Here is a 23503-nt window from a genome sequence, read left to right on the forward strand (position 1 = left end):
ATACAATACAATTTTTATTGGTACTTCGCAGTATCAGCTAACGGCATTTTGCTTTATGCAGTGTACTGTATTTATGGGATGGAATTTTGTGGATTTGTGACAGCCAAAATATATTGCTACATTTTGTGACAAAATAGCAGAGTAAATAAAAAATACTTGGAACATCTCTAGTATTGATTAATTATGCTTTATAAGCATACTCACAATGGGCCTGATTCAGAGATGGATGTACGCTAATGCCGCTTGAAATTAGCATTGAATTTTCTGCCTGATCTCTAGGAGGGACATGCACTGACGTCTCAGTAGAAGAGATGCATCCTGAATGTAGCTCCAATCCCCTCACTGCAACCTGAGTAAGCCTCAACTTGTGCAGCTGGCCAGTGGTAGCGGGGACTGCAAGGCTAGAAAGTGTGCATGGTCAGAGGCGGATTTTCCATAAGGCAACCAAGGCGCCTGCCTAGGGTCTAGCAGGCCCCGAAGGGCCCCATAAAGATATCCTGGTCGTTTATAACATTCCCAAATGAGCATTGCACAACAAACATGTGATGTCATGACATCACATGGTCCTCCCCACACTCTCAATGTCCATTTTCTATACTTTGATAGGACAAAAATGTTTAGGCAACTGAACATTTATGGGTAGACTGTGCACACGTCACGGTACTCTATCGATGCCACCTGCAATCAGCAGCAAATATATAGTGCTGTGGATTGTTTGAGGGAACAAGGTCTCAAACTGATATCTTGCCTAGGGCTCCATGAGGTGTAAATCCACCTATGTACATGGTGACACAAAGGTCCTTGGAAATCTCATCTTAGAAAACAGAGGCATCATGCCCCCATTTCTAGAAACACAGCCTTCCTTCTGCCCCATCCCCCTTCAAAGCCGGTACAGGCATTATGGGGGTTATTCTGGTTTACTCCTTCTGACAAATTCCTTCTTAGATGAACAAAACCATGTGCACTGCAGGTGGGGCAGATTTTACTTGTGCAGAGATAATTAGATTTGGGTGGGGTTTTACTTCAAAGTGAGATCTATATTGCAGTGTAAAAATAAAGCAGTCAGTATTTTCCCTGCACAGAAACAAAATAACTCACCCAAATCTAATTTGTTCTGCACAATTTACATCTGCCCCACCTGCAGTGCACATGGGGGGTTATTCTGGTTGATTCACAAGGCTGCAAATTCGCAGCCTTGCGAGTCCACCAAACCCCGCCCGGCGAACGACCGCCCCCCCGCCGCCCCCCTCAAAGTGCGGCTTCGCCTGTACAGCTGCGAATGGATGTTTTGCATAAACATCCATTCACACGGCTCGGGTAACCACTCACATCTTTCGATGGTCACCGACCATCGAATGATGTTTAGCGTGCACACCTATATAAGTGACTTTTTAGGTACTTACATTTGCGTGCACGCTGGCGTGGATATGGGCGGGCAGCTGACATCCGGTGATGTCAGCTACCCGCCCCCCACACCCGTGTTCTCATGGGAACGCCCATAGAACGCTGGGCGTTCCCATATGGTAATGGGGCAGCCTGGCGCCCCACGCCCATCTCCGCCCCCCACGCCGCCATGGGTGCGTGCACCCGGCGAACCGAAAGGTCGCCGTGGGTGCACGCACCATATGCCTTCACATGCGCAGATACTCACCTGTGCATGCGCAGGCGCGCAACATCGGTACTGCGTGCGAATGCACGCAGGACCAATGTGATCTGAATGAGGCCCATGGTTTTGTCCATCTAAAAAGGAATTTGCCAGAAGGAGTAAACTAGAATAACCCCTAAGTGCAGAAACTACAGCTGCAATGTTTTGAGCAGCCACAGATTATAATTTAATACAATTGCTAACAGGATCTGATTTAGAATGAGTTGTAATTTTGCCAAGTTTGCAAAATGACAACTCCCTGTTCGCTATGTGTCTGCAAAATTTTGGGGCACATCATTATTGTGTTAAGGTGCCCATACACGGTCATCGCACCATGTGTGGGCACCTTAAGAGATTCGCTATACAGCAAAACGCTCAAGCAGTACCGGCTGCCCCCTGTCTGTACACTATGGCCGGCCTGCGATGCAAGGCACAGGCCCGCCATGTTTGCCGCACTGCAGGATCCAGACATGGCTGCATTTCCGGACCACTCCACACCCGGTCGCTGCTCCCAAAATGATCGGTCATTGCCCCATCACTGTCTTCCATTGCATTATCCCTGCTCCGTCGCTAGTTGAGATGTGGTTATGATGTAACTACAAGTTCTCAGGCACACTGGCACATGCCCGCATCACCAATTTGCATGCCATATTGAATCAGGCCCATGGTTTACATTATTAAAAGTCTGAAACTTCTGCTTCGCATTTACAAAAAAAAAAAATCTTTTAGAACATCAAGTAGGGTCACAAGAGAAGCACATGGTGGAGCACATGGTATACACAATTAATGTGTGTGAAGATTTCGCTAACCACTGTTGTTTTCCATAAGAACAGAATGGTTATCTTCTATTTAAGCATAGTAATTGAGGGATAAAACATTTGGTGTGCGGAACTTAATTAATTCAAGAAATTCAATAAATCGGTCAGGGTCAGTCAAAGTATTTTAGATCTATTTTCCTACGCTGCGGCTAGCAGCAAGCATCTTTGTCACACATGATATGTATTGTTCTGCATGGATAAAGTTCCTATAGTGTCAGCCTAATTGTAGCATATTACTTTACATAAGCTACAACATTTGTAAGCCACAACTAGGAGGCAAAAACGTTTTTACAAAAATATTCTTGGAATGTTATAGCTTCAAAAATCACTTTGCTGTTTATTTCTGTGGTAATTATCTTGGCCTGTTACAGAAAGACTGTTTAACACGAGGACCAGATAGGTCAGACTGATGTCTATAGAATTTATGAACAGTAGTTTTTTTTTAACTGTATCTTATTTTTTTTTTTTTTACCTCAGAAACATCTAACTCTAAATTGTTTTATTACGTACAATAAGGGCTGCAGTGATGCAGTGTTTTACTTCTAGCACAGAAACCAGATTATACACTAGAACGAGTCTGACTGACGGTTGAGGAGAAGCCTGAACTGTAACTGTGACATTAGAAAAGATTGATAAATGCTTTGATTGCATCTTGCTGCTATGGCTAGAAAAGGCCAGGGTCCAAGAGGAATCAGACCTAGGAGGGGATCATTTTCAATAACTTAACAGTTAGGGAAGCCATGAAAAATGTTCAATCCTGGGATTCCCAGGATCCCTGAATTGGTTTCCCTAATTTAAAAAAAATGCCCCAGTTGGGTCGGTGGGGTCTCCAGGAGCTGGGCAGGAGCGCAGGATATGAGATAACGGTTTGGGTGGGCGGGCAGCCAGCACATCCAGGATCAAAGTGGCTCAGGCTGGCTGTGTGGCCTGAGCAGCGTGACCTCTGACCTCATCACGCTGCACAGAGCCGCACTGCCGGGTACGGGAGAAGCCATGCAGCGTTTGAGCAGGTGCTCAGACGCTGACCAGCATTAGACTGCGCATGCGCAGTCTAATCCTGAAATCCTGGGATTAGAAATGCCAATCCCGGGATTGAAATCCCGGTGTTTTGGGGGCCAAATCCCGGGATCCTGCTGATCCCGATCCCTGGATTGGCCACCCTATTAGCATTGCCTTGTACGCAAACCTGATGGATTACATAGAAATCTGATGTTTATGGGTCTGCGCTTAAGCAGAACAGGTCTTGCAATATTTCTCACAGCCCCCACTTGCAGTATGATTATCATTTGCTATATCGCTCACAGCTTATTTGGCATAGTGGTGTGGGACGGGATTGGCAACCAGGGCTGTTGATGAAAATGTTTTGTTGGTATGACGGGCCCATGCACTGCGTGTCAGGTGCAGACTTTAATTACCCAGATTTCTGGATCATACAGCAAGTCTGATAAAGTTTACGATGGTTGCAATGGTGATGTGATACTGCATCCTTTGGATATTAGGAACCGGTAATTTACCGTACGGACTGGACAGGATGAATGGAGAACTGTAGAATTAAATAATATTCAGTACTAGCGATTTACCACACAGTATTGACCTGATGAATACAGGAATCACAGAGAAAAGGAACTCAGAACACCGGCACACAGACGGCTATAGAAAGTGGCCGGATCGGAATTGCTGGCCCCTTATAGGTGACTCAGTTGTCATGTGACACTGAGGGCGGAATTTACTAAGATCGAATGGTTACGAATGGTCGTATTCGTAACAATTCAATGTGAAATAAGTTTGTATAGTTTACTAAGGCTGAAATGTATACGATTCGTATTTTTTCCGTTTGCATTTTCTGGTAGTTCCCAAAAATACAAATAAATACATCATCGATAGAATACATCCGTAAATCCCCATTCATTTCAATAGTATCGACAAATTGACTAATGATTCGTGTTTTGTTTTAGGTACATATTTCGGTCCTTTTACGTTCATATCATTTAGAAATCCGTATTTTTTCCGATTTTCAAATAGACCATGTTTTTGATGGGAGTTTCAAATCTGAACCAAATTGAACAATCATCTGTGCTCAAGTGTGCTGCCTATAAAAGGCCATTAACACAGAAATATCTATCTGTTGCCTTTTACAGCCATCGCAGCTTTTCAGTCAGGACATTTTGGCATTTGGGGCTGTGACATACCTGATGCACTGTCATCAGTGCAGAAGGAGATGATGGGAGAGTCATGAAACTGAGCAGGATCAGTTGGTTTGCCACGGGATACGGTCACTAGATCGACATGGGGAAGGTCAACATGCAATGGGTTGTCCACTAATGCATGAATGTTGACATGTCTAAAGGTCGACAGGAGGTTAGGTTGACAGGGACATTAGGTCGAAACAAGCATTGGGCTAGGCCAACATCCAAAAGGTTGACATAGGGGTTTTCACTTTTATTTTAGCTGACATGTGCTGACAGGGGGTATTTCATGCCCTAGCATCCACTAGAGTACGGTCGGAGAATAAAATAGTGCGCCGAGCGTATAGAGGCACCGTGCCCAAAGGATAGCGAGTGCAGAGGTGCACGTTTTTAGTGTCCATGTCGGTACTTGTGGACAATCACGGCTCCCACGATGTGCATCGTATAGCAAAAAATTGCATCGCATCGCATGCGATCGCATGCGTTTTTTAACAGAAAAGCATCCAAATGCATTGAAATTAGTATCAAACATGTTCAATGGCCCCCAAATGTCATTTTTGAGGCTGTACCACCCCCACTATCAACGCGAACCCGAAGTGTGGCGAGCGCAGCGAGCCTGCGAGGGGCGGCGGTACGCGTCCAACGACCTTTTCATACCCCCACTATCCACGTCGGCGTGGAGTTGAGAATAGAAAGTGTGGCGAGCGCAGCGAGCCACCGAGCCCGAAGCGTGGCGAGCGGACACGGATACCTTCACAGGTATCCGCGTCCCCTCGCGGGCTTCACAGGTGTCCGCGTCCTCGCGGGGCTCGCTGCGCACGCCACGCTTCGGGCTCGGTGGCTCGCTGCGCTCGCCATACTTTCTATTCTCAACTCCACGCCGACGTGGATAGTGGGGGTATGAAAAGGTCGTAGGACGCGTACCGCCACCCCTCGCGGGCTCGCTGCGCTCGCCACGCTTCGGGTTCGCGTTGATAGTGGGGGTGGTACAGCCTCAAAAATGACATTTGGGGGCCATTGAACATGTTTGATACTAATTTCAATGCATTTGTATGCTTTTCTGTTTAAAACGCATGCGATCGCATGCGATTTTGTAAAAAAATGGTAAAAAACTGCAAAAATCGCATCCAATCGCATGCCATCACATGCCACTATATATGGCATGCGATGGCATGCGATGGGAGCCGTGATACTCCACAAGTACCTCCATGTGTGTGTGTGTGTAATGCTGCAGTGCAAACCAGTATTCTGTGACATTATTCATGTTTATGTTTTTTGGTTTATTTCCTCCATAGGTGATGGTGGGTACCCGTGTTTGACTTGTGTAATGACTCCACTATTGCTGCAGGAATGCGATGGGGAACACAATTTTCAGCATGCACAAAAGGCCACCAGACAAGTAATAGAGCAATGCTTTGGGGTGCTTAAAGCATGCTTTAGATGCATTGACAAGTCTGGTGGTCTTCTGCTGTGTAGTCCTGAGAAAGTTGTGAAAATTGTGTTCACATGCTGCTTTCTCCATAACATATGCATGCAAACCATCTGCCACATCATGACAATGGAGAAAGCAGTAATGAAGCAGTAATGAAGTGGAGGAATCAGACATGTCGGCGACATGTGGAGTACCACTCAAGGGAGGCAGGTACTGTATGATGGCTTCTGATATAGGACTGCTTCAGTGGTAAGTAATGTGTAACAACCGTAGACATTGCTTCTTATGGTGACAGGTATCAGTAGCTAAGCTTTTTAAAGGTGTGCTGTGATTACTATATGCAGAGCTGGATTAAGCCTCTGGGCAGCCCGGGGTACTAAAAACAAGGTATAAAATTTAATATATTTGTGTGTGTATGTGCGCACACAAAATCAGACAACACTCAGGAATCCCCAGCAAAAATGTAATACTGGTAACACAGCTAGTTAAATCGACAGTCCAGAGTCACAAAAAATATTTCCCTTGAACTGCCCAGGTGCTTCCCGGGCAGCAGGATCGCATACCATACATCAGGATAAACAAACCATGCACTTCAGCAACAAAATTGGCAGTCCCTTTTGCTGAAGTGCTTGATTTGTTAAACTGGTCATGCCTTTTTGTAATGTAAAACATGAAGGTGTTGAGAAGGCCCAAGGAAAATTCCATCTTGAACCACTTTATTTTCATTTTGGCCTGTATTTTGAACGTGGCAGTGGTGATGGTCTTTTTCACATTGACAAAATTGTTTCTTGTGCATTGCTCTAATACAAATTTGCAACACATTTTTAAACTGCTCTGTTATTTATTACTTGTATTTATCTATATAGTTCCCACATATTCCACAGCACTTTTTAGACAATATTTGTCAGTACCTACTTCAGTGGAACTTGCAGTCTATTTACCCTACCATACAGTATGTATACACACACCCATGCTAGGGTTAATTTTGTTGGGAGACAATTTACCTACCAGTATATTTTTGGATTGTAGGAGGAAACCGAGAACCCAGCGCAAACCCATGAAAGCAAGGAGAGAATATACAAACTCCACTCCAGGGCCATGCTGGGAATCGAATCCTTGACCTCAATGCTGTGAGGCAGTAATGCTAACCAATACACTGTCTGTGCTACTCATCAGAGACATACACACAGTTTGGCACAGGGGAACCCAGACAGTGGGCTGCGACCTGCCTGTCAGGTGCAGCAAAACTTAAATGCCCTTGCAAAGTTCCATGGAGAACACCACCAGCGGGTTAGGCTCTGCTCTTGGTATTCGTCAACATACTGTTCAACATACTGTTCTGCTGTGCCCTTGTGCTTTCATCTGTCTCATCTCATCATATATACTCAGGGTTTTTTAAACCTCCTAGCTTGCAGTTTCCAGCACCATCACTGGCCCACCAAGGTCACAGCCGGGAACCCAACCAGCACCGGATCTGACACGGCAGAAGTACTGCACCTCGCTGATCTGATCTCCTCCCGCCCTATGGGCCTGCAAATAAAACTCCATGAGTCAGGCGGTCCCATAAATAAGGCACATATGTGCTCTTGTAGGAAAGTAGGATTCACCCCTTAAGATATTTGGATGTATTATTATATTAGTTTTGAACAATAATTTATTGGTATTCATCTGTACCTGACAAGGCAGAAAAATCTCCTAGATTTTAAACGTTAACAAATAAAGGCATGGAAAATTCTATTCAAAATGTTAATATATAATCTAACAGTAGTGCATGGAATAAAGTTTATTTTCAATTGGTTATGAATATAATATCGTACAGAAAGAGGCCTTCATTCTGAAGTGTCGCATCACTCGGCAGGTCATTCTCTGGATTATCGCTGCAATTTCTTGATAAATCCCACTTTCATTTGTCTGGTAATGTGAACAATTAGAATGGCTGTTACTGGGTGGAAACAATCCTCATCAGCTTCAGGAGAGGCATCCACACAGCTACAGGGACAATTGAAAGCTGAGGTCCACAAACATCAACTACTGTAAGAACCAGTAATTAATTGAAGGCTCTTGTCTTGTATGTCAAGAAAGGATGATCATGTTTTAAAACCAACTGAAAATAAATTGTATTAGATGCACTTTTAGATTATGTATTAACATTTTGAACATCACTTACCATGCTTTTGTTGTTAACCTTCAAAATCTGAGTCCCTTTTTCCTCACCTTGGAACATGTGTTTACCATAGACCCTAAATATACAATATACACAGGGATCAAATAGTGATACTGCAATTACTAATATGATTTGTATTACAGAAAGAAGTAGTAGGGTACAGCTACACATTCTACCAAACTATCTTGACAGGCAGGGGCCAACTGGGATGGAAAAACAGCCCAGGACATTTCTGGAAGCAGCCCCCGTGGTGATGGGGTCTTTTTTAGGGGTGGGGGAGTCTGTTGAAGAGACAGGATCCCTTCTTATAGGGCCTGATTCTGAGTTGAAAACAGTTGCACCCACACCAAAATGCCACCGTTTACCCCCTAACACACCCACACCGACATGCCACCCTCTCCTGGCCACATCCCACTGGGAATCTTCCCACTGTCCCATATTGACAATCTGCCCCGGTTGACAGGTGTATGTTAAGTGTAACAGTTAAATACAGTCAGCCAGGGGCGGATTGGCCCACCGGGAAACCGGGCCGTTTCCCCGTGGGCCGGCACTTTTAATTGCAGAAGAGGATGCTGACCCTCCTCACTAGACCGCGGCATCTTCGTGCTGGGCCGCGGCACTGTGCCCTGATTGAAGATGGCCGCGGCCAGCCCCGACTTCTCCCAAAGTTAAAATGGCCGCGGGAGGGCTTGTGCGCATGCGCGCGCACACAGCTGCTCCCGCGGTCCGGAGGGAGAATGGCTGCTCTGCTCTGCCCACATGATCCTTCCCAGCAGCAGCAGCGCGCAGGTCTGTTTTGCGCGCTGGGCTGGGGATTCGGGATCCGATGGGCGGCGGCAGCGGTAGAAGCAGGGCAGGTCTGAGCAGCAGGTCTGAGGGCCCCCGTCTGAGCAGCAGGTCTGAGGGCCCCCGGCTGCGCTCGCCACGCTTCGGGTTCGCGTTGATAGTGGGGGTGGTACAGCCTCAAAAATGACATTTGGGGGCCATTGAACATGTTTGATACTAATTTCAATGCATTTGTATGCTTTTCTGTTTAAAACGCATGCGATCGCATGCGATTTTGTAAAAAAATGGTAAAAAACTGCAAAAATCGCATCCAATCGCATGCCATCACATGCCACTATATATGGCATGCGATGGCATGCGATGGGAGCCGTGATACTCCACAAGTACCTCCATGTGTGTGTGTGTGTAATGCTGCAGTGCAAACCAGTATTCTGTGACATTATTCATGTTTATGTTTTTTGGTTTATTTCCTCCATAGGTGATGGTGGGTACCCGTGTTTGACTTGTGTAATGACTCCACTATTGCTGCAGGAATGCGATGGGGAACACAATTTTCAGCATGCACAAAAGGCCACCAGACAAGTAATAGAGCAATGCTTTGGGGTGCTTAAAGCATGCTTTAGATGCATTGACAAGTCTGGTGGTCTTCTGCTGTGTAGTCCTGAGAAAGTTGTGAAAATTGTGTTCACATGCTGCTTTCTCCATAACATATGCATGCAAACCATCTGCCACATCATGACAATGGAGAAAGCAGTAATGAAGCAGTAATGAAGTGGAGGAATCAGACATGTCGGCGACATGTGGAGTACCACTCAAGGGAGGCAGGTACTGTATGATGGCTTCTGATATAGGACTGCTTCAGTGGTAAGTAATGTGTAACAACCGTAGACATTGCTTCTTATGGTGACAGGTATCAGTAGCTAAGCTTTTTAAAGGTGTGCTGTGATTACTATATGCAGAGCTGGATTAAGCCTCTGGGCAGCCCGGGGTACTAAAAACAAGGTATAAAATTTAATATATTTGTGTGTGTATGTGCGCACACAAAATCAGACAACACTCAGGAATCCCCAGCAAAAATGTAATACTGGTAACACAGCTAGTTAAATCGACAGTCCAGAGTCACAAAAAATATTTCCCTTGAACTGCCCAGGTGCTTCCCGGGCAGCAGGATCGCATACCATACATCAGGATAAACAAACCATGCACTTCAGCAACAAAATTGGCAGTCCCTTTTGCTGAAGTGCTTGATTTGTTAAACTGGTCATGCCTTTTTGTAATGTAAAACATGAAGGTGTTGAGAAGGCCCAAGGAAAATTCCATCTTGAACCACTTTATTTTCATTTTGGCCTGTATTTTGAACGTGGCAGTGGTGATGGTCTTTTTCACATTGACAAAATTGTTTCTTGTGCATTGCTCTAATACAAATTTGCAACACATTTTTAAACTGCTCTGTTATTTATTACTTGTATTTATCTATATAGTTCCCACATATTCCACAGCACTTTTTAGACAATATTTGTCAGTACCTACTTCAGTGGAACTTGCAGTCTATTTACCCTACCATACAGCATGTATACACACACCCATGCTAGGGTTAATTTTGTTGGGAGACAATTTACCTACCAGTATATTTTTGGATTGTAGGAGGAAACCGAGAACCCAGCGCAAACCCATGAAAGCAAGGAGAGAATATACAAACTCCACTCCAGGGCCATGCTGGGAATCGAATCCTTGACCTCAATGCTGTGAGGCAGTAATGCTAACCAATACACTGTCTGTGCTACTCATCAGAGACATACACACAGTTTGGCACAGGGGAACCCAGACAGTGGGCTGCGACCTGCCTGTCAGGTGCAGCAAAACTTAAATGCCCTTGCAAAGTTCCATGGAGAACACCACCAGCGGGTTAGGCTCTGCTCTTGGTATTCGTCAACATACTGTTCAACATACTGTTCTGCTGTGCCCTTGTGCTTTCATCTGTCTCATCTCATCATATATACTCAGGGTTTTTTAAACCTCCTAGCTTGCAGTTTCCAGCACCATCACTGGCCCACCAAGGTCACAGCCGGGAACCCAACCAGCACCGGATCTGACACGGCAGAAGTACTGCACCTCGCTGATCTGATCTCCTCCCGCCCTATGGGCCTGCAAATAAAACTCCATGAGTCAGGCGGTCCCATAAATAAGGCACATATGTGCTCTTGTAGGAAAGTAGGATTCACCCCTTAAGATATTTGGATGTATTATTATATTAGTTTTGAACAATAATTTATTGGTATTCATCTGTACCTGACAAGGCAGAAAAATCTCCTAGATTTTAAACGTTAACAAATAAAGGCATGGAAAATTCTATTCAAAATGTTAATATATAATCTAACAGTAGTGCATGGAATAAAGTTTATTTTCAATTGGTTATGAATATAATATCGTACAGAAAGAGGCCTTCATTCTGAAGTGTCGCATCACTCGGCAGGTCATTCTCTGGATTATCGCTGCAATTTCTTGATAAATCCCACTTTCATTTGTCTGGTAATGTGAACAATTAGAATGGCTGTTACTGGGTGGAAACAATCCTCATCAGCTTCAGGAGAGGCATCCACACAGCTACAGGGACAATTGAAAGCTGAGGTCCACAAACATCAACTACTGTAAGAACCAGTAATTAATTGAAGGCTCTTGTCTTGTATGTCAAGAAAGGATGATCATGTTTTAAAACCAACTGAAAATAAATTGTATTAGATGCACTTTTAGATTATGTATTAACATTTTGAACATCACTTACCATGCTTTTGTTGTTAACCTTCAAAATCTGAGTCCCTTTTTCCTCACCTTGGAACATGTGTTTACCATAGACCCTAAATATACAATATACACAGGGATCAAATAGTGATACTGCAATTACTAATATGATTTGTATTACAGAAAGAAGTAGTAGGGTACAGCTACACATTCTACCAAACTATCTTGACAGGCAGGGGCCAACTGGGATGGAAAAACAGCCCAGGACATTTCTGGAAGCAGCCCCCGTGGTGATGGGGTCTTTTTTAGGGGTGGGGGAGTCTGTTGAAGAGACAGGATCCCTTCTTATAGGGCCTGATTCTGAGTTGAAAACAGTTGCACCCACACCAAAATGCCACCGTTTACCCCCTAACACACCCACACCGACATGCCACCCTCTCCTGGCCACATCCCACTGGGAATCTTCCCACTGTCCCATATTGACAATCTGCCCCGGTTGACAGGTGTATGTTAAGTGTAACAGTTAAATACAGTCAGCCAGGGGCGGATTGGCCCACCGGGAAACCGGGCCGTTTCCCCGTGGGCCGGCACTTTTAATTGCAGAAGAGGATGCTGACCCTCCTCACTAGACCGCGGCATCTTCGTGCTGGGCCGCGGCACTGTGCCCTGATTGAAGATGGCCGCGGCCAGCCCCGACTTCTCCCAAAGTTAAAATGGCTGCGGGAGGGCTTGTGCGCATGCGCGCGCACACAGCTGCTCCCGCGGTCCGGAGGGAGAATGGCTGCTCTGCTCTGCCCACATGATCCTTCCCAGCAGCAGCAGCGCGCAGGTCTGTTTTGCGCGCTGGGCTGGGGATTCGGGATCCGATGGGCGGCGGCAGCGGTAGAAGCAGGGCAGGTCTGAGCAGCAGGTCTGAGGGCCCCCGGCAGCCACAAGAGGCAGGCAGGTAAATGGCAGTGGCACTGCCAGAAATAATAATTTTTGGCCTCAGGAAAGTGTATATATATATATGCATACATGTGTGTATATATATATATATATATATGTATATATATATATATATATATATATATATACACACACACACACACACACACATGTGTGTATATATGTATATATACTGTATATGTATGTATATGTATATATATATATATATATATATATATATATATAAACTTGCAACAGGTCCGGCACTCTCTCCTCCAGTACTTACTGCGCCCGGTGCCCTCACGGGTATAGAATCAGATAGAGAACACAGCGCGTGGCACTCGGTGCAAATAAATCAAGTTCAGTCAGGTAGCTTGAAAGTATAGCAACGTTTCATTCAGAGTTGAATTTCGTCAGGATATAACAATATAACAATGCAATAACTCACCTTATATCCCCCCCTCCCCCCTGATGTCACAGACAATCTGCTCCCCACGGCGTCCGTTCACGCTGGGCAGCATCCCGGTGATGTCACTCTGTCAAAGCCCGATGGTTGCTGGGCGCACATCAGTGACGTTACCACGCCGGGATCTTTTTAGGATTAGTTTTCAAACATATAGATCCTAGAAACTGATAGTTGCATTAGGTATATATTTAACATTGTTGATCTTTGTGTGCGTAGGTGTTTATCTACATTCTTTGTAATATGTCCACTGCATTTGTTTTTAAACTTTAAACAGATGCCGCATCTCCATGGCGACGCTGTTTGTGGATCCCGGCGTGGTAACGTCACTGATGTGCGCCCAGCAAACATCGGGCTTTGACGGAGTGACGTCATCGGGATGCTGCCCAGCGTGGACGGACACCGTGGGCAGCAGATTGTCTGTGACATCGGGTGGGGATATAAGGTGAGCTATTGCATTGTTATATTGTTATATCCTGTCGAAATTCAACTCTCAATGAAACGTTGCTATACTTTCAAGCTACCTGACTGAACTTGATTTATTTGCACCGAGTGCCACACACTGTGTTCTCTCTCTCTCTCTATATCTATCTATCTATCTATCTATCTATCTATCTATCTATCTATATATATATATATATATATGACGGTCTACTATGGCTGTTGGTACCACACATTGTGATCAACTCGAGACAGACATTATGGGCATCGATGTGTACGATCAGGGAACACCGCAACAGTGCGGCACTCACTGCATAAGGCCATACCTTTGCCTCACCCCTGGTTATCACTTCATGTGACTTTCAAGTTTTGCTTTTCAGTTTTCAAACATTGCATCAATATTTCATTAATAGGATATATAGGTGACCATGGCTTTGTCCCTTCCAATGATATTATTCTATGTGACTCCCGTACTGCCGCTATTTATTTATATATTGTTTTGTATGCCATGACCTTTTCTGTGCCAGTCGCCGCTGTGTGTCTTATATGAATCATTACCTTTGGCCAATGTTGGTATATATGTGACTTATTTGCACGCCAGGAGCTTTTATCTCTCTCTACGCTATCACTCTCTGTGAGCATTGTATTTATGTATTAGACGCCTATTCTGCAGCCTGAGGGGCCGGGGACATAGCTAGCAGCTCAGAGAGCCACTAGCCATGCCCCCACAGCTGCAAAAATGGGGCGTGGCCTTATTGGAATAGGCCACACCCCCAGATTGCTAGGCCATGCCCCAAAAAATCTGGCGCGCCTGCGGCGCGCAACAGCTTCCCCCCCACCCCCCCGGGGTTGGCTCAAGATATTTCCCGGGCTGGTTTTAGTCCCCAATCCGCCCCTGCAGACAGCAATCTATCCATTATATAAAAAAGAAAAAAATAGCCACCTAATATACCTACTATAACATCTACATAGAAATGCATAACAAATGGTTTTATCCCACAAACAAATCTAGGAGCTGTGTCAAAGATCAGGCTGGACACACCACAAGTAGCAAGTCACACGCCATTTAAAAAACCCTGAAAAACAGAAGGTCTTTGTTAGACTGGACATTAATCGTATGTAGCAAGTCACAAGTCTTATCACAAGCCTGCTCTGTCAGAAGTCAGACTGGACGTTCCTTTTGTTTTAACTATGTAGTGCAATATAGAGTGGTTTGCAAAACTATTCACCCCCTAAAAAGTCACCAGATCCTTCTGCATTACACGCAAACAAATTGGACAGTACTTGTATTGTGAAAGTGTAGTTTCTTAAAGTACATTTTGAAACTCATAATTCATTCTAGGTCTGCAGATTTTTTTGAAAAGCAAATAAAAATTGAAAAATGCTGTTTTGTTGATTTACTAAGGTCAGAATTGCAGCAATCCACCTGCAAATCCTCCTTTTGCTATCAAAACACCATCGGTGCTCTTGTAAAATAATTGAGCTGCCTCTGGCAGGTGTGTTTGTAAAAATTGCACTGCAAAGATCCCTAGGCTTTTTAATTAAGAATGCCAATAATTAGCCATTTTATTTTGAAAAAAAAGTATAGGACTCATCAAAACATTGTCTGCTAATAGAAACCTATACTATTAGCAAGGAAATTGGGAGAAGAAAGTGAGTGGGGTCCAATGATTGTACCAGCCAGGGCTGGTGGAACCATATAGAGTAGACTGACAGTGTTTGGGTCCCAATCCATTACTCCAACCAGCCCTAGGCTACTTGGTACAAGAGCTGGGTTCAATAGTGGAGTTGGGCCCTCAATGAACCTGTGCTTCACCCTTCCTATGTATTCTAAGCCCTAGTACCAAAAGCAATAGCATATTCGCAAATCCCTGGTACTGTAAAGGTCCCCACCCTCTAGTGGAAGGTATCGCATGCAGTACCGCGCATTCGATACCCTGCTAACTCCCCCGGCAGCAGGATAGCATACGAAACATCATATGTGGTGGTTTTGCATACAATGTATCATATGCGATACCAGCAAGGGCTGTGATAAATATTCATGCCAGCCCAACTAATCTGCGCCTGCAATGCTCATGGGAACACACATTGCATCGCAATTGCAGGAAAAGGTCATGCAACAGTATGTGACACTTTTCATGCGATCTGTCCCATCAATATGTTGGAATCACATTAAATGTGCTCATATCGCTCTAGTGGATGGAGGCCTTCAGTTGGGTGTGGTAATAATAAGAATATGTAAATAATACAATTATATTTTTTACTGGTGCGCTACACATCCCAGCTAGCCTTGTTATACCCAATTTTAGGCATGCCAAGGCACGCTGCATACTTGGCCAGTGTCAATTTTTTATAGTGGATAATGGGTATTTTCCTTTGGGGAACAATGTTTATTTATTGTAGACTCTAATCTAGGGTTTTTTCTTTGGGGATAATGTTTTTTCTTCTCTGTAGAAATGTGAGAATGATGGGTGCAATATAATTGTGGAGACATTCAATTATTTCTCTGACCAGGCACCCATTAGCTGCAGCCATCATATTTCTATTGCAGTGTCCGGAAGTACAAGAAAACAATTGTGAAGAAGTCTGCAGTTTGGGCACCCATACCAGAACTTTAAATGCCCATTAGATGGAATTAACCACTTTTAGTGGCTAAACCTGGGGCTGTTGGGTGCGTTAACTACTAACAGATGTCTGATCGGAGAAACAATTCAATAGTTAGACACCCATTTCAAGATAGACACTCATTTATATAGACACCCAGCAGTTGGCACGTGCCACAACTGAATTGCCCAAATGTGTTTTTTTATTTCTCCGTGCTGAATAATGTTTTTAATTTTCTGTGCTGGACAATGGGTACAATAATTGTTAATATAAAACTTTTAGGACACTTTTTTAGGGCCTGTCCCAAAAAAATGAAAATCCTTTTTGCACAGATGGGACATGGACTGCAATAGCAGCTCAACTCGTCGTCACATTGGGATCACATTATTTTTTGTTTGCCCCCTCAGATGTGCTACTGGGTTTACGCTGGGGAGTAAGGATTGGGGGGCATTACCATATATTTTGCCTCTGGGTACATGTATGCTCTTACGCCACTGTACTTGGCCACTCACCTGGAAGTTCTAGGAGACTCCGGAATTTGTGGGAGATTCTTTCAGCTATTGATCAGTTGATAGCAGTTATATGGAATAGGTATTATTTTTGCAGGTTTCTCATTGGCTTCACAGCAAGTATTTTTGCCCAAAGCATGGTAAATCCATTCTTATGATATACCCCTACGACCGCAACTATACCCCCTAAGACCACATACACTATGCATTCTTACATTTTCTGACCATACGTATTCAGCAAGACAAAATACGATGCATGAGGGTCTGAGCAAACACAACACTAATTCTGGGCATGTCGCTCACTGCCCCCCTGTTAGTTTGGGGGGCAGAGCGGGGGGGGGGGGGGGGGGGGGCAGCATCCAGCACTGTTCTGCAAATTGGAGACGTACAGTATAATCCCTTTATTTGAAGACATGGCAGGTTCAGAAAAGGTGAGATGCTCCTTAATCTCTGCTGCCTTTTTGATACCCTTGAATCACTTTGATTCCAAAAAACATAGGACAAAATTGAGTAGAGGGGTACGTGTAAAAGGCGCTGAGAAATACAGTATACTTATCTTGGAAATTCCACTTCACAGGCTCTTCCTCTCTCTCTGCCTTGATTTCTTTAATGGTGTTTTATAGGCAATAAGAGTACCTAATTTACAAATGTATGTAGTATAGGACACATATATAGGTTTCTTTATGTTGAAACTAAGGGATATTCTAATCTGTGCGAATCCCCCATGCTTTTGCTGCCTGCCTGTTTCCGTCCCAGCATGCACACATATGTAAGTGACTTGAAAGTCTTATGCCTGCACGTTCCACATCATTCAATCCCGACTATCAAATGATGTGGGTGTTCCCTGCAGCATGCGAATGGATGCCTGTGCATGGGAATGCACGGTGTGTGAGGGGGGGCGGGGGCGGTTGGCCCGGCATTCGCCGGGCGGGGTTTGGTGGACTCGCAAGGCTGCGAATTCCCAGCCTTGCGAAACAACCAGAATAACCCCCTTAGGGTGCGTACCCATACTCAAGGGTGTGTACCCATACACTGATAGATTGCAGGGCTTTGCCTATAAACAATAGGCAAAGTCCCGTTATGCACAGATCGCTCAGTACACATCGCGGCTTTAGCCCATCGCTCAGCACAGGATTTCCCATCGCCCTGTGTGTATGGGGCTATACTCTCTCTGCACATGTTATGTTTGCTCCGCCTGCTGCAGTGCAGCATGGTTTTGCCCCATTTGAGAACAAATTTGCCTGGCGATCAGGACTGAATTATGCCCATGGTACGGGAGAGTGTGCTATTATCCATGAACACTGCGCTCTTCCCCTGATGGACTCTTCGCACATATGATTTTTGGTACTTGTGTATTATAGCGGCGCCCATTGCATCGCATACCATAAGGCATGCAATGGTATGCGATGCGGCGCGATATTGTACAATGTCATACAATTTTAAAATTGTATGACATTGTGTATGGCATACAATGCCATACAATGCGATGGGATGCGATTAAAAATTGTATAAGCACCCTAATGGGTGCTTACAATGTTAAATGCACCCCTACGCCACCCCCCCACTATAAACGTGAACCCGAATCGTGGCGAGCGCAGCGAGCCCGCGAGGGGCGGTGGTACGCGTCCTCCGACCTTTTCATACCCCCACTATCCATGTCGGCGTGGAGTTGAGAATAGAAAGTGTGGCGAGCGCAGCGAGCCACCGAGCCTGAAGCGTGGCGAGCGTAGCGTAGTGTAAAAGCACCCTTTAGGGTGCTTATACAATGTTTTATCGCATAGGGGGCCAAAATCGAGTCACATCGCATGCCATCGGGTGCATGGCATGCGATGCGATGCGATAAAAACATTGCGCGATGTACATCGGGGGCGCCGCTATAATACACAAATACCTGATTTTTATTGTCCTTCCACATTACTAGTCTAATTCACTATTTCATGAAGCACTACCACTGTAAAACAGCTGATTCCCAGGACCATTGTCTACCAATCCATACAGCCATTCATCAAGTTGTCCCTAATTCCTGTCAAAATTGTATTTATGTTACAGTGCTGGATAAAAAACAGGATTATGCTTACAGGCAAAAAAAGTAATTTACTGGAAAATATGTGTTTGCAGCTGAAATGTTATTTTAAATATGATTTAAACTGTGACAATTGAAGAATATGAAAAGGTAACCTTAAATAAAAGTGCACACTGATTTGGGGATAAGACAGTTTAACAATTCATCCAAATTTCAATTTTATCTGACATTTGCAATAGCTTTATTTTGCCTGAGCAGTGGGTGAATGTTATCTACTTTAATTTAAATTAAAATAAATTAAATAATGGATCTAAAAGTGGAAATGGGCAGTAATTATTTTCTTATTTACCAAGAACAATCATCAAAATTTCTCGACCATGAAATTCCAAACTTAAAACAGTCACAATCTTTCATATGGACAAAATGTTGCTATGCATCGATTCATATCTTAGGACTGGACGGAATCAGTTGTTCATGAAACTATCTAACCTTCGCTAACATGGCATTCTGTGACTTGCAGTTAACTAGCTGTAGGTTGCTTAAATTGTTCTAGATTAAAGGTTAAAAGGGATAGTCCCATTCATCAGTTTTATTTTATTTGCCAACATTCCTATTGCAAGGTAATGGATAGATCAGGCATTCCCAATGCCTCAAGGTACACTAATGGGGCATACACATGGGGCGATTACAGCCCCATTTCCTAGCGCTCTGACTAAATCAATTAGAAATGAAGCATGGGTCGCTCTACGTGTATGGCCCCCGGTGACGATGATCTGTGGTCCCGTGTGTCACTATCGTCGGACTAGATATTTAAAGCATGCTTCACATATCTAGTCATCGCCAGTGTTCTCTCCCCAGAGAACTGGGCATGAACGATCTTTCAGCACACAGCGCTGGTGCATTGCTGTTTGCTTAGCGACCCATGCGGAGCAATCTGAGCGATGCTACATTGATCAGTATGGAGGCTCAACTCATCCCGTGTGTATGGGGCATACCAGTCCTGGTTTTATGGATTTCCATGATATCCATGAAAGGTGACCTAAAACCTGCACTGTTAAGGTCTATACACACTGGGCGACTTTCAGCTGAAAGCCGCTCAAAACAGCATGTTTCAGCGGCTTTCAGCTCAAAGCCACCAGGGGCTGGCTGGCAACTTTTAGCCTGGGGGGCAAGTCAAGAGCACTGGCCCATAAGTAGCGCATAAGTGGCCCATAAGTAGCGCATTGTTAAATGCAGGTTTTTAATTAAAACACCACAGGCAGCTCTCCTGCATAAATAAATAAATAACAGGACACCACAGGCTGCTCTCCTGCATATGCAAAGAACAGGACACCACAGTCTGCTCTCCTGCATAAATAAATAATAGGACACCACAGGCTGCTCTCCTGCATATATAAAGAACAGGACACCACAGGCTGCACCCCTGCGTAAAAGACAGGACACCACAGGCTGCACCCCTGCGTAAAAGACAGGACACCACAGGCTGCTCCCCCTGTATAATAATAATGCCATGATGCCACAGGCTGCTCCCCCTGTATAATAATAATGCAATGACACCACAGGCTGCTCCCGCTGTATAATATAATAATAGTAATACCATGACACAAATTATTATACAGAGGGAGCAGCCTGTGGTGCCATGGCATTACTTTTATATTATACAGGGGGAGCAGCCTGTGCTGTCATGGCATTATTATTATACAGAGGGAGCAGGCTGTGGTGTCATGCCATTATTATTATACAGATGGAGCAGCCTGTGGTGTCATGGCATAATGCCATGACACCACAGGCTTCTCCCCCTGTACAATAATAATTATGACACCACAGGTTCCTCCCACTGTATAATATAAAAGTAATGCCATGACACCACAGGCTGCTCCCTCTGTATAATAATAATGCAATGACACCACATGCTGCTCCCGCTGTATAATAATAATGCAATGATACCACAGGCTGCTCCCGCTGTATACTGTAATATAACAATAGTAATGCCATGACACAAATTATTATACAGGGGGAGCAGCCTGTGGTGCCATGGCATTACTTTTATATTATACAGGGGGAGCAGCCTGTGGTGTCATGCCATTATTATTATACAGAGGGAGCAGCCTGTGGCGTCATGGCATAATGCCATGACACCACAGGCTTCTCCCCCTGTACAATAATAATTATGACACCACAGGTTCCTCCCACTGTATAATATAAAAGTAATGCCATGACACCACAGGCTGTTCCCTCTGTATAATAATAATGCAATGACACCACATGCTGCTCCCGCTGTATAATAATAATGCAATGATACCACAGGCTGCTCCCGCTGTATACTGTAATATAACAATAGTAATGCCATGACACAAATTATTATACAGGGGGAGCAGCCTGTGGTGCCATGGCATTACTTTTATATTATACAGGGGGAGCAGCCTGTGGTGTCATGCCATTATTATTATACAGGGGGAGCAGCCTGTGGTGTCATGCCATTATTATTATACAGAGGGAGCAGCCTGTGGCGTCATGGCATAATGCCATGACACCACAGGCTGCTCCCCTGTGCAATAATAATTATGACACCACAGGTTGCTCCCCCTGTATAATATAAAAGTAATGCCATGACACCACTGGCTGCTCCCTCTGTATAATAATAATGCAATGACACCACATGCTGCTCCCGCTGTATAATAATAATGCAATGACACCACAGGCTGCTCCCGCTGTATAATAATAATGCAATGACACCACAGGCTGCTCCCGCTGTATAATATAATAATAGTAATACATTATTATTATACAGCGGGAGCAGCCTGTGGTGTCCTTGCATTATTATTATACAGCGGGAGCAGCATGTGGTGTCATTGCATTATTATTATACAGAGGGAGCAGCCTGTGGTGTCATGGCGTTATTATTATACAGCGGGAGCAGCCTGTGGTGTCATGGCATAATGCAATGACACCACAGGCTGCTCCCGCTGTATAATAATAATGCAATGACACCACTGGCTGCTCCCTCTGTATAATAATTATGCAATGACACCACAGGCTGCTCCCGCTGTATAATATAACAATTGTAATGCCATGACACAAATTATTATACAGGGGGAGCAGCCTGTGGCGTCATTGCATTATTATTATACAGAGGGAGCAGCCTGTGGTGTCATGGCATTACTTTTATATTATACAGGGGGAGCAGCCTGTGGTGTCATGGCATTATTATTATGCAGAGGGAGCAGCCTGTGGTGTCATGGCATAATGCATAATGCCATGACACCACAGGCTGCTCCCCCTGTACAATAATAATTATGACACCACAGGTTGCTCCCCCTGTATAATATAAAAGTAATGCCATGACACCACTGGCTGCTCCCTCTGTATAATAATAATGCAATGACACCACATGCTGCTCCCGCTGTATAATAAAAATGCAATGACACCACAGGCTGCTCCCGCTGTATAATAATAATGCAATGACACCACAGGCTGCTCCCACTGTATAATATAATAATAGTAATGCCATGACACAAATTATTATACAGGGGGAGCAGCCTGTGGTGTCATTGCATTATTATTATACAGAGGGAGCAGCCTGTGGTGTCATGGCATTACTTTTATATTATACAGGGGGAGCAGCCTGTGGTGTCATGGCGTTATTATTATACAGAGGGAGCAGCCTGTGGTGTCATGGCATAATGCAATGACACCACAGGCTGCTCCCGCTGTATAATAATAATGCAATGACACCACAGGCTGCTCCAGCTGTATAATAATAATGCAATGACACCACAGGCTGCTCCCGCTGTATAATATAATAATAGTAATGCCATGACACAAATTATTATACAGGGGGAGCAGCCTGTGGCGTCATTGCATTATTATTATACAGAGGGAGCAGCCTGTGGTGTCATGGCATTACTTTAATATTATACAGGGGGAGCAGCCTGTGGTGTCATGGTATTATTATTATTATGCAGAGGGAGCAGCCTGTGGTGTCATGGCATAATGCCATGACACCACAGGCTGCTCCCCCTGTACAATAATAATGACACCACAGGCTGCTCCCCCAGTATAATATAAAAGTAATGCCATGACACCACAGGCTGCTCCCCCTGTATAATAATTTGTGTCATGGCATTACTATTATTAATAGTAATGCCATGACACAAATTATTATACAGGTGGAGCAGCCTGTGGTGTCATGGCATTATTATTAATATACATGAAACTGAACAGCACAGCAGATATGTAGTTTTTTATGTTAACTTACTACTGTGTCTGTCACTGTCTGTCAAATTTCAGTTCCCCTCTCTGCGTCTCTGCGGCGGCGGCCTCCTGAAGTGTCCCCCACGCCACGAGTAGTTTAACGGGCGGCCCCAGCCTTCCTCCAGTCCAGTGCAGACGCGTGGGTGGGAGGCGTCAACGTCATGACGTCCCCACCGCACCTAGCGTCTGCCGACTGCCACTGCCGCCCGCCGGGGACAAGAGGGAACAGGCTGCCGGCCGGAGCCCTCCTCCACGTAGCCGTGGAGGCCGGCGGCCATGTTCCTGTGGCCGCAGCCCGCAGATATCATATAAAAAACCACAGGAACATGGCCGCCGGCAAAAAAAAAAAAAAAAGCAAAGCAAAGCGGACACGGCCGCGGCGGCGCGGCCCGCAGCACAGCAGCCAGAGCGGCCTGGGGGGCAGATGGCACCCTGCCCCCCGGCCCAGCCCGCCCCTGAAAGCCACCCAGTGTGTATGGCCCGGCGATGAGCGGTGAATGCTGCATCATCGC

The sequence above is a fragment of the Crinia signifera genome, chromosome 3 (assembly GCF_055691185.1).
Source record: "Crinia signifera chromosome 3, ASM5569118v1, whole genome shotgun sequence".
NCBI lineage: Eukaryota > Metazoa > Chordata > Amphibia > Anura > Myobatrachidae > Crinia > Crinia signifera.